At 34.2% G+C, this 13352-nt stretch overlaps 1 protein-coding gene across 1 annotated transcript in view; it reads left to right on the top strand.

The window, feature by feature from the left end:
• LOC145293879 (uncharacterized) overlaps positions 1-13352 on the top strand; it is a 414014-nt gene that overhangs the window by 307025 nt on the left and 93637 nt on the right. The window contains exon 3 of the mRNA XM_080140635.1: positions 5171-5285. The gene's annotated coding sequence lies outside the window, so the exon portion shown is untranslated. The remainder of the gene's footprint in view (positions 1-5170; positions 5286-13352) is intronic.

Raw genomic sequence — 13352 nt, 5'->3', positions numbered from 1 at the left:
CGTTCTGACACTCGCTGGATTCGTAAGACGCTTCTCTGTAAGAATATGTGCTTTTTGAAACTTATAAGTTGATTTTAGTTGAGATTTGGATAGTTTTGTTTTGTAGGCGTATATAGGCGTGTACGGGCCATCCCTATATAGAGAGTGCTACCGCCTCTCTGATATATACTTCGATAAATTCGTTTCTCTTTTGTGCGTATTGATATATTAAAAACCGTCTTTTCTATTTATTTAAAAAGAAAATACAATGTTATATATGGGTCGTAGAATTGCATTCACTAGCAAAAGATCTAGCTAATTTGCATATTCTTTTAAACATTCATTTTAATTAATTCCCTATTAGTTTTGTCGGTTTTCTTATCTTTAGTTGACTATTACGTGTAATTATATTCGTGCAGATATTCTACATGATTTATACTTGCATAATATTTGCGTAAAAAGTGTGCAGTAAACACAAAATTGTTTCCATATATATTTATCTATACGTATATATTTTTTCTATCTATCTATAAAAGTGAACGTGTGTGTGTGTCTGTGTACATTTCCCTACACAAAAACTCTGTCAATTTTTAGTCTACAGACTCGAAATTTGATATACAGGGTACTGAAATTTGGGAAAATCGATGTGATCGGTTTTTGGTCAGAAATTTGGCGATTAAGGGGTCAAAGTTCAACGATTTGACCTTTGAGAACTCTACCAAACTCCTCCAAAAATTTTGGGACCAAACACTTGACATTTTATATATTGGTTCCTTGGACAAGGATCTAACTTAATAACTTTGATCTGATTTTTTGGACACGAATCTAACTTAATAACTTGATTTGAGCCCAAAACAATAAATTTTAAGGGGTAATAATAGAGGTCAAAGTTAAAAAAAAAAATGACCTTTGCGGTTTCTTCCAAATTACTCAGACAATTTCTGGTCTAAATATTTGAAATTTTACATAAAGGGTATTCAGAGATAGGGCAAGCTTTTTCATCAGTTTGGGTCGAAAATTTTTAGTTACTAATATATAAATGTATGTATGTATGTCTGTTTGCATGTCTGCCTTAAACTTTCAATAGAGGCGACGGATTTTACCAAGATCAGTATCGTTTTGAAGTTCGACCTTTCATACGACAAATATCGAAAAATTGGCTAAAAACATTAATATCTTCCCCTTCAACTAGGCACTTTTCTACAGGGGGGGGGTCACTTTTTTTCGCCGATATTTTTTAAAGTTATCCTCTCCTTTAGATTGTCTAGCCTTAATTTTAAAAAATGTCGCTTTCGGTTTGGCGGTAGTCGTAACAGCATAAACGTTAAGTTTTACCCCGTTCTTTTCCTCCTTTGCGGTACGGGTTCGAGCCTGCCTTCCTACTACCACCTTTTTTTTCTTTTTTTTTTTTTTGCTCAACATACACATCCAAACACCCGGGTAACGCCGGCTGAAATGCTAGTATAACAAATAGTTCTGTTTAGGATTTTTTTCTTTTCTTTTCTTTTTGTTCAAATGTTTCTTCACGACCTTTTCTCTCGAGAAACAATTTTCAACGATCTGTTTCTAAATCGTAAGTTACACGCACAATCGTGCGCATCATCATTAGGGAAATTGATTTCTTTGCTTTACGGTATATTTAAAAGAAAAACAAATTCGCATCGAAATTTAAAAAATATTGATATTTATCTAAATGAATAAATACGAAAATTGTTAGTATTTACAACAAAATGAAATGTTTATATTTAAAATTTTTGTTTCAGATACTTTAAGTGAAGTTTGAAGTAGTTGAGGACTAGTGAAACAAAACTAGTGTGTGTGTGTGTGTGTGTGTGTGTGTGTGTGTGTGTGTGTGTGTATAGATATATATATGTATATAGATATGTATATATATATGGCTTGTTGCAAACCCTCTTATTTTTCAACTGCAAAAAAGTTGAAGAGCTACGAAGACGAGCAACCTTCTGTGCCTCAGAATTTATTTTTCTGTGTAGTAACCACCATTCTCAATACGTTGTTGCCAAGAATTCAATGACACATCTCTGCTTCTGACGCACGTTCATGACAGATTGCTTTCGCAGCTTCACACAGTCAATATCTGCAACAGAGAAATGAAACTTTCAGGTCACGAATGCATAAGTTTAGTTATCATAACAATGCAATTTGCAATCCTCTCTAATCCATTCAGGCAGAATAAAAATAATAGGAGGCATTACTTTTGAAACGTGTGTGTGTGTGTGTGTGTGTGTGTGTGCGTGCGCGTACACACAAGTTGTCCATAAGCCAAACACATCTTTTTACCCAATTGTTCCGCCTTTGTAGATCAGGTAGTTTAAAAAGGTCGGCAGTGCTCCAGTGCTCCACCTATACCATTAAGATAAGTTGATATATATATATATATATTTTTTATTATTTCATTATTTCTATTTGTGTTTATTTTTTGGGAGAGGGGAGTAATTTTTCTTTTTCTTTTTTTTTCTGGTTTCCTGCCTCCCACTTCTTTCTCAATCAGCTGACTCATCCAGTTGAGAATCCTCTCTAAAAAAAGGGGGGGGGGGCTCAAATGCGCCCCACCCACCCGCACACACTTTCCATTCTCTTCTATAAACCCATGTTCGAAAAATTGTCTGACAAATAACAACTTTCTGTCCGATTCCGCATTTTAACCAGAAAGACTTATTTTCTCAATCTCTGGTTATTCTCCTTTTTTTTCTTTTCTAAAAGACTTGTTTTTTGTTTTTTTGTTTGTTTGTTTTTCGTTTTCTGCTAATCTACGAGTTTCCCTTTGATGCAGAGATAATAATAATTCGCTTGTAAAGCATAAAAGCAAACCAAATGCTGGTTTTTATATCCATTCTATGTTAGGTATCTAAGAATCATGTCCGATACACAAGGATATTTGGCGCCTTAGGGTGAACTCTCTCCTCCTTCTCCTCAGCTGGTACGTTTTGATTGCCTTATGTAGGAACTAGCCTGGGTGCCAGGCGTTGCCCGGGTGTTTGGAGGTGTGTGTTGAGCAAATAAAATAATAAAGTGGTAGTAGGCAGGCAGCCTCGGACCTGTACTATGAAGGAGGAAAAGAAAGTGAAAAAAACAAAAAAAACAAAACGTGACGACTTTGTTGTTGACTTTCGAAATATCGGTGAAAAAAGGCGACCCCTCCTTTGAGGGTGAAGGAATTAATGTTTTTAGCCAATTTTTCGATATTTGTCGTCGGAAGGATCAAGCTTCCAAACGATACCGATCTCGTGAAAATCTGTCGCCTCTATCGAAAGTTTTAGGCAGACATCTATACATACATACGTACATACAGATGAATAGGGAGGTTGTTTCAGAATATTTTTATTTGCAGCTCTGTGCTCGTGTTGGACAACCTAAAGCGAGGGTGATAAACAAAAGCATGTTATAAAAAAGGAAATGATAACCGAAAGCTCAACTAAGTTATTTATTCCAACAATATAATAATACATGTATAACTCTTGTGCATAAAGCTCACACATCAGACTCAGTCCTGTGACTTTTCAGACCAATCTTGCCGGCCAGTTGAGCCGAGGATGCTCTGGTTTTTTTGAGGATCCACCGCAAAATGCACAGAACAAAATATGACGAGACCTGCACATCATGAAGACCAGTTTCCCCCAAATTGTAATGTTTTTGGAGTCTTCGAGTCGAGACCATGACATGTCGCCACACATCTTTGAAAAGGGACCAAAACAATTTAGATGGCTACACGGAGTTGCTGTCCACTGTTGCCAAGCGTAGGGTGGAGATGGTAACGGTAAGATGATCGTGTTTAATTTTTGTGTGTATGTTCACCGCTGTTAAACATCTCTTCGCTTCTTTCTGGTTACCTCTGATATCCGTCTCTTACTCGAACTCTTTAGTCTCAATACTCCATTACTATTAGTGATTTATATTGTCGCTTTCGAAAACAAAAAAGAAAAAAAAAAGAAGCCAAGTATACACTCGTTTTGGTTCAAGTTGAATTTTTATTTATTTTTATGAAGAAACAAACGCAAATACTGGTGTATATAAATTTATTTATCAATTCAATAAGGAAGATGCATCGATGGGAGAATGTGTTATAAATGGTTTTTGTATCTAGGCATTTCGAATCCTAATGCTTTTCATCAGAAGAGGCGTGGAGAGGCTAGGTACTGTGACATCTAGCAGTGAGTACATTAGGAATGAAATATTAATATATCTTGTACAGGGTGTCCCAAAAGAAGCTGACGAATTTGAAATTTAAATTCAACTGAAAGTACCACTCTATGATAAATATCAACTCCTTGATGGTGTAAAGACTCATGACTTTAGTAAAGTTAATCTAGATGCTCTGAAATCTTTTTTTCGCTAGTTTGATGCGTCTAGTGTTCTATCTTATATTTGATCAGCTTCTTTTGGGACACCCTTTCTTTGTCTGTTGTATTTGCTTCTGCCGGACTGACTTGATTAATTAAGTTACGAGCCATTTCTAAATTGTAAGTTATAAACAAAGCCCTCCCCCACTCGCAAACACCATCACCCCCTCCCCCAAAAGATCAGCCATTTTAAATTGCAAACAATGGCCTAATGTTATAAATATACAAAAGTATATTTATAACATTAGGCCATTGTTTGCACTGACACCCATTTTATATTAAAAGTAGATTGTACCAACACTGATATTAAAATGCCAAATTCATATGGAGAATAGAAGAGCAGCTTTTAATAAGTTCTTTTGTATGTCATTGACAACTTCCAGGCTTGGCAGGCTGAGAGCAGGCTCAATGATAACGACCAAAAGGCACTTATACAGCCAAATCAATTCATAATGATTCCTTGTGTAATACGTGATTAATAGACCCAGGTAGTTAAGGAAGTCCTCTATAGTGGGACCAATCACTCCACTTATCTCTGTGGAAATTAATTGGAATATAAATCTCTGGAGAAGACTAAGTCGAAATATAGAAACCTTCCAATTGTATATATGATTGAATTTGAGTACTTTCTTTCAGCTGTAATTTTATGCATGTTAAATACAAGCTTTCAAACTTATGATTTGATTAACATCTTTTCGACTTGTGTTAATAAAAAAAACAATACGTTTTTAGTTGTTGTTTAAGCATTGTATTTTTTATGTGCATTTTTTTTTTTTTTTTTTTTTTTTTTTAATTTTACATTCAAATAAGGTTAATCCTTTTTGTTACAGATTTAACCAGTTTTGGGGTTTTTAACTTGTCGCTTTGAAGACATTTGGAAAACTTTACCATATGAAAGTTTGAAGATAAACTTTCTGCATCTGGAGTTTGTATCTAAATCCGCTGGTAAGTAAAATATTTCCTTTGTTCATTTTAATCATTCCCATATAACTTTCGCTTCCTCCCAATTTTGTCTTTTAGTCCTCACATTCTATCAGCAATGTTTCTGACAAAGGGGGAAGAATGCATGTTTTGCAAATATCTGTGCATCTGAAATATTCTTACATTTTTTAACCGACCTATTTGGCATAATGATATTAGTGTTCACCAATGGGCTGGGAGTTCAGGGTTCAATCCTCTCTCAAGTCATATCAAAAATGTAAAAAAGTGATACTTGAAATCCTTTTGTTGAACACTCAGCATTATAAGAGGAGGATCAAGGGTAAGTGGAGTAATTCTGGGAATGGAGTGGCCCCTTCTCTACACCTCTTTTTTAAAATTTCAAACATGGACAAAAGAGGCTACTATTTGTGATCGTGTCTAGCAGGGGTGCTATGTAGGGAGATGAGCAGCAAGATGTCTGTTCATATTGCATTTAAACCTTTTCATATCATTACTGTCAGTGAATAAGGTGACTGGGAGGAAATTACAAAGTCTGAGGGAAGAAACTATTAGAGTAGAAGGCTTTCTGTCATTTTGGGACCTCAATGGTGAAGGAGTGGGATTTTGCTGCTTGCTAATAACAAAGGAGACTTCAGTTTTACTATAGTCCGTCACTCAGTTTTACGTTGTTTAACTCTGTAAACAATAGTGTCCACAAACTCGTCATTGGAACCATTATTGATTGATTTAAATTGATACCTAAGACTGTTTGAATGACTGACTTTGTGTCTAACTCTGCCGTCGTGGGGGGCGGGGCAAATAAATAGACTCTTTATGCCCATCTATATTACCATGGTTGTTCATTTCATACATACTTGACAAACTTCTGGTGAATTTTAAGTTTTTTGTCAGCCAGTCTTGTTAACCCTACCTTCCCTATTGGGCTCTTGAAGGGTTTATGTTCTGACTAGCCTGTTTGGAGTTCAGAGGATTGAACGCCAGTGGTAACGTTTCTTTCAGGCTTGGTCTGTCTGGAAATGATTCTACCTGCTTCTCCTTGTTTTATTATTAGGATTAGCTCCTTTTACCGTGTCTGGATTACTTCTATTCAAAACAAAAAAATTGTCTTAAAAGCAAAATGTTGTTGATACTTTTAGATTTCTGTTTTTTTATTGGTATTTTGTGTAGGTTCTCAGGATTTTTTTTTTTTTTTTTTTCTTAAAAAATTTTTAGTCTGAAATTTGAATCCAATATTTTGACATATTTTGTTGTTTCTCTTGGGAATCACAGATTCAAGTTCTTGTGAACCCAGCAGGCAACAAAATGATCTTGCTACAACGTTGCCTTGGCATTTTTTTTTTTTTTTTTTTTTTTTGACTCTTTGCAATGTGGTAAATGTTGTATAACTTTTTAATGTGAGCCACAAATATTCCTTGCCTCTCTGAACTAGTAGTATGCAGCTTTTATTTATTTTTTTAAACTCCTAATCATCCTAAACAAATATTACCATCGAGACGTAAAGGGTTACTGTGAATTAGGGGCTATACCTACAAAGACACTCTAGGTGTGGAGTTGAACAGAGATGTCTGTTCACATTACATTTAAACTTCCGCATACTAGTACAATCAAATTTCCTAAGTCTAGCAGTTTGAGGGAAGAAACTTTTAGAGTAGAAGGTTCTTTGGTATGTCTGCAGTGAAGGTGTGGATTTTACATGTTGTCGGGCTAGTTGGTGGTATTTATGTTGAGGGTCACTAGTGTTACGAGTTCGTCGAAGCACATTCTATTAAAATATTTGCAAAATGAATACAGGAATGCAACATTGTGTTGATAAAGATTATAGCATATTTGACAGTAGTGGACCTATCAGATTGGAGATTTTTTCGTACCCTGACTGTTGTCTGGATGTTTTTTTTTTTTTCATTTCGTTTTAAACAGGCAATGGGAATCTATAAAGATGACAAATAATCTTCAGAAACTGTTCTCGTATGTCATCAAATTTTGTTCATTCCATTCATGATTTTCAATCCTCTCATCAAATTCTTCATTATTCAACTGGTGATCTATCCATTTCAGTAACGCATATTCTCTAGTAGCTTTTAGCCTTGATAAGTAAAAAGAAAACCAAATCATTTAGTCTTAAACTATATATCTATTTACTCAACTATGGATTGATTTTGGACAAACCATCCCCCATAAGCAGGATTTCTCATTACATGCCGATTTGTAAACTACAACTGTGCCACCCTCACTCATTCATCACACGTGACCAAATTAATCGATCCACTTTGCATCAAGCAAAATGTGAACCTGGGATAAAATCAGTGATAGGACGATTCCAATATTTTCCCCAATTCCGATAAAATTACTGATTCTAATTCTTTATAAATCTCTAATTATTTAAGTATGAGATTATTATTTCCCTCGATATCTGTAAAAAAAACATGTTAAATATGCAGATATTTTCCTAAAATTCAAAATACACTTATGGAGGATGATCTATCGATTTTAGCTTTACTGGTAATTTGAAATAAATGTTTATTAATTTATCATTATTACCAGTAAATCGAAGATTTTGGTTTAAACAAAATCAAATAAAAAAAAAGACAATTAAAATAATCGTTTTGGCATTGGAAAATGGGCATCAATTTGATACCCCCAAATCTTCCGATTTTTCCGATTCTGATTAATCGTCCCAAGACTAGATAAAATATTGTCAGTCTCATCCAAGTAACCCTATGCATTTGGCAAACAACTTCCACGCTTAACTAGCAGTTACACCTAACGTTGTGTATGAAAATCTCACAAAGAAACAGAGGAAAGAAATTCTGACACAAGTTTTTTTTCAGTTGAAAGGAGTAATTTATTACCAGTCGTTTTCACACAAAACTGCCTGGCACAAATTTTCCAAGCCAGCGATAATATGATCAATTAGTTTCTTAGTTTGCAGCTATAATCAGCTGTTATGTGTGCAATTCGTTCTACTGTATACGGTCGTCTAAAAATCTTGTTAAAAGTTCAGATTGCATCTTGTTTAAAAGTCTCTGTTGTGCTGCCACATGATTAAAAAAAAAAAAAAAAGTTCTGTTGACATGTCGTCGTTACATGTTTTTTATTTCTTTTTCCTCTTTTTTTCTCCTCTTCCAATCCTAATGTCATATATATCTATTTATTTCTGTGACATCACGCTCTATCCACGGTTTGGTCATTTGCATATATGTCAATGGCTTCATCTATATATATATATATATATATATATATATATATATATATATATATATATATATATAAAACATAAGGATATTGTAATGTAATGAATAGTGTTGGACTGGTTAATTGGAAATCTGAAAAATTGGAACTTTCAGAGTATTGGAATCAAGATTTTTTTGATTCCAAAAACGATTCAATTTTTTTTTTTTTTTTTTTTTTTTTTAACTTTATTACCAAATGGGACAAAAAGAAACTGCAACCTACTGACTGTACAACTGCAAAGAAAGGTCTTACAATGCATGAAACTCTAGTCTTCCCGGAGAGACTGATCTGTAAAACCTTAGTTTTCTTTTGCTAAAAAAATGTGACGTTATTCATCATCACTCTACTCCTGTTTTGTCTACGGTCTTTGACCTCTGCCCCCCCCCGGCTTCAACCTTACGTCACCCGTCTCTAAGAACGATTCCGTATGCAAATTGAGGTCATCTTGACATGCATTAAATGTGACCCTTGTCAAAATTCACACTAGCTTAATCGCTACTGACGTAGGGTTCTTATTATGTAACAGTACTACTAATAAAAATAATACATTATTTTTAAACTAACAGTAAAAAAACTGAAATCCTTGAATAATAACATCCAAACAAAATATGAATCACGAAACTTATTTACTTATGTAAAAAAAAAAAAAAAATGAAACCTTGCATAACTTTGTAATGTAACCTTTAAAAGAATGCGGTTGACTTACAAGGTTCCGAAAAATGCTTAAAAATCAAACACTTTATCAATAAAAATACTGTCACCCTTACTAATTAAATTAAAGATTAAATATAAAAATGTTTTTGTAAAATTGCTTGTATGTCAGCAGCAAACACTAGGAGAGGTGACCAAAAAGCATGACCCCCCCACCCACAAAAAAAAGAAAAGATTTTCAATAGGCTTCGTGTAGATTTTTATAGATGTGAGAATTGATGCCGATGCTTGTGTAGATTAGAGATGTTTTAAACTAACGCATTTCATGTGAAAACATTGTTACATATTTACATGTTATGTCGAAATTAGTATAAGTTCCAAAAATTGCGAAAAAATGTTAAAGATGTGCTGGATGTATTTTTAACAAAAAATCATCGACAATTACGTTCCGATAAAAATATTGATTACAAATGATTTTTCAATAACTTTTATTTCATATTTAGACTTATATTTTATGCAATGTAGTTTAAATCGTTTTCTTTGTAGAAATATATTGTTCCATTACTATATAAGGACTTAAAAATAGCATTTATTATGGTAGATTAATACCTTAAACTAGATTTCTCCCTCTGAAAAAAAAAAAAAAAGAATGAGATTCTACATAAGCGATTATGTTACTAAGAAAATAAAAAGAAACCACAAAGTCAATTATTTCAGAATACAGATTGAGGATCAGTTTCACATAAATTTTACGTAAAATCAATCTGGTTTCTAAGTTATTCTAGCGTTGTAGGGCAGATACCCTCCCTAATTTCGCTGGGAGATAAACTCTGTGCATTTTATTTGTGGAAGAGCACTTCAAGTAATTACTTGTGGTTTTATGAACTTACTAATGGTAAAACATTTTAGGATCATTTTACATTAAATATATTTATGAAACTTGTCCCCTACTCTAAATTCTAAAAAAAAAAGAAGAAAAAAATTCTGATTAGATTTTCAGAATTTTCACACGTAATCGCTTAAAGGAGAATTTCATTTTGGAGAGAGGATGATTTATTAATCTCCCTACGAAACATCGATTTTTAATGTGAATAATTCGGCTCTCCAAAAAGTGGTATATTAGATTGGGACAAAAATAAAGTCTATAAGGATTTCTCCTTCACTGACTGACGACAGAAGATCAAGTGTAATATCAGAACAGACACTTTGAATTATTTGCTTTAAAAATATCACATATTTTGACAAATTAGGCGCAAAGATGTTTTTAAAATGTTGCATACAAAGGAAATTCTTGCTAAAAAAAAAAAAATGAAGGAAATGCCTTATTTGAGAATATATTTCTTTTAATTATAATTTTTAACATAAAATATGCCCAATATGAAAAATTAAAAATTTGTATTTTGTTAATTTTATTTTGGTACTGATTTAGACATGCACTTATAATGAAAATTTTCAATAAAGAACGTACAAAAAGTTCTTTATGATGTACGTATCCGCCATGAGACAAAGATGGCATATTAAAAAAATCATAATTTGATATAGTAGTTTTTCTGTGCTTAACACAAGAGAAACCAGTTACCATATTTGATTGAATTCGAAATGCATACCTGGTTACCTCCCCTTAACAATCTCTCCAGAAAAGAGGGCTCATCAATGCCTGCTAAAAGTACTTGATCGCTAAAAATACTAAAATTTGATTTTCTTAACTAAAAAACTACTTGATCAATTTTTATGATTTTTGGAATATAACATCTTCATGCCGTGACTAGTAGGTACATCATAAAGGTTTTTTTTTCTTTTTCTTAAGTGCAAGTCTAAATAAGTACTGTATATTTTTCTGGATTTCTCAGTAATTCTTTGTATGTACAGATACGTACAATGTAGTTAATTTCGTAAAGCAGAAGCAAACGCAGTTTTCCTAATGTTTAGTTAAGCAATGTTTTAAAAGTTTCTTTTCAAGCAAATATCTTAAAATATAAACATAATCTTGCTTCTCCTTTTGAAAGTGTGTAATTAAATTAATTTATGAAGAAATTTTTGCTTCTTTAAAATGAAAATAAACAATTTTTAGTTGTTGTTCAGAGTTCAATCTAATAATAATAATAGATCTTAGTACGTACCTGTCATAGAGTGTAATATACTAAAAAAAAATCACATAAATTCATAAAGTAGTTTTTTACGATTTTTAGTGATTACTATTAATCGTAGCTATAACCAGGCCGATTTTGATCTTTTTTTTTACATTTTCACCCCAAACAAGGCAAATTGCCACTTTGGTGTAGGGGGCTACTATCAGGGGCAACACTACTGGGGTACTATGTAGGGATTTGGGCAGCAAGATGTCGGTTCACGTTACACTTGAACTTCTGCACGTCAGTACTGTTGGGGAAGCAGGGACCTGGAATGGAATTCCAGAGTCTAGCGGTTCTGGGGAAGAAACTATTGGAGTAAAAAGATCTTTTACATCTAGGGATCTCTACAGTGTGGGGGTCGGATTTAGCAGCCTGTCGGGTTTGTCGAGGGTGCTCACGTCGTGGGGGCACAAGTGATTGCAGTTCGTCAGAGCATTCACCACTAAAATACTTGTAGAAAAGGCAGAGGGATGCAACATTTCGTCGATGGGACAGAGGCTGAAGCTTAGATGCCAGTTCAGGGCCTATCAGGTTTGCGACTCTCTTTTGAACCTTGTCAAGGAGCGAGAGACTAGTAGCAGATGCACCAGCCCAGATGTGGCAGCAATACTCCATACATGGGCGAATGGTGGCCTTGTAGAGGTACAGGATACTTTCGGGTGTTAGTAGTTTTCTAGCACGGTAGAGAGAGCCCACCTTTCTTGCAGCGGCCGTGGCAATGCCTTCAATGTAATTGTTCCAACTCATGTTTCCTGTGAACGTTAGGCCAAGGAGTTTGAAAGATGGACTCTCAGATAAAGAGTCGTTGGCCATTGCTATGGGTGGTAGAGAGGGTTTCTTGTAATTATTGAATGAAACTAGTTTAGTCTTGGCAGCATTGAACGCGACCAACCACTTTTGTCCCCATTCCACTACAGATTGGAGGTCTTCCTCTAGTGTTTCTGCCATTTCTTTAGAAATGTGTTCATTCGTCTTCCTGTCGTGCCTGCCATAGAGTGTAGTGTCATCAGCATATATACCCATCTCAGAGGCAATGTTGTCGGGGAGGTCATTTATGAATATCAGGAACAATAGAGGTCCAAGGATAGAACCCTGGGGCACCCCCGCATTTATATCATATTGTTTAGATGTACGACCGTCGAGGACAACCTGGATTTTTCTCTTATCTAAGAAGGATTTAATTATGTTAAGTATTCTACCAGTGATACCGTATGATCTGATTTTACTGAGGAGACCCTCATGCCATACCCTGTCAAAAGCCTTAGATATATCTAGAACTACCGCTCTGCCCTCCCCCGCTTTGTCCAGTGAATGGTATATACGTTCAGAGATCACAGTTAGGATGTCTGCTGTGGAACGGGCTTGTCTAAATCCATATTGTTTGTCTTTATAGAGAGAGGGGGAGGTAACCAGTGATGAATGTTAAAGATGGCGGGCAGACACATGTTATCCTTATTTCAAATGGTTCGTCAATAATAAGCTTATTCAACGTTAGATACCCAATTCATGTCCCAAAAGGTAATACAAAAATATCTGGAAAATATTCGGGATTAAAAACAAAAACAAAGTATATCGAGCAAGTCAAATTCTTTTGGATACAATTATTCTCCAGCGGCAGATTCGCTAGAAAGATCGCTAGTAACGATATGTAAATGTTATTTTTTATACTTCCTGCTATATGAAAATCATATGGTTTATATATAATCAGACTGGAATGTTCTATTGTGTTTAGATGATAAAGTTTATTTTTCAGGTTTTGACCAGTTGCTAATCTGTAGGTAGACATTTTTAATGGATAAATATCATTTCATTCAAGCAAAAATTGTTTTTCTATCGATTGGGCTCCGTTAGAACCATTATGCCACTCTAATTTTGATTCTATGTTTCCCTTTCATTTTCCTCTTCCGACACAAAGGTTTCCACATGCTAAGAGAACGATATATTTCAACACGTGACAACAAAAATATGAATATAAAATGTTTTATACAACCAAAATTTGGAATATTTAAAAAGAATATGGTGTTAAATTTAATATGGATCAAATTTAATATAAAAA

Source organism: Euprymna scolopes, chromosome 15 (genome assembly GCF_053919585.1).
Source record: "Euprymna scolopes isolate OS-2025 chromosome 15, ASM5391958v1, whole genome shotgun sequence".
In the NCBI taxonomy this organism is placed as follows: domain Eukaryota; kingdom Metazoa; phylum Mollusca; class Cephalopoda; order Sepiida; family Sepiolidae; genus Euprymna; species Euprymna scolopes.
Note: the sequence above shows the minus strand (reverse complement) of the source record. Positions and strands in the feature narration are given on the sequence as shown.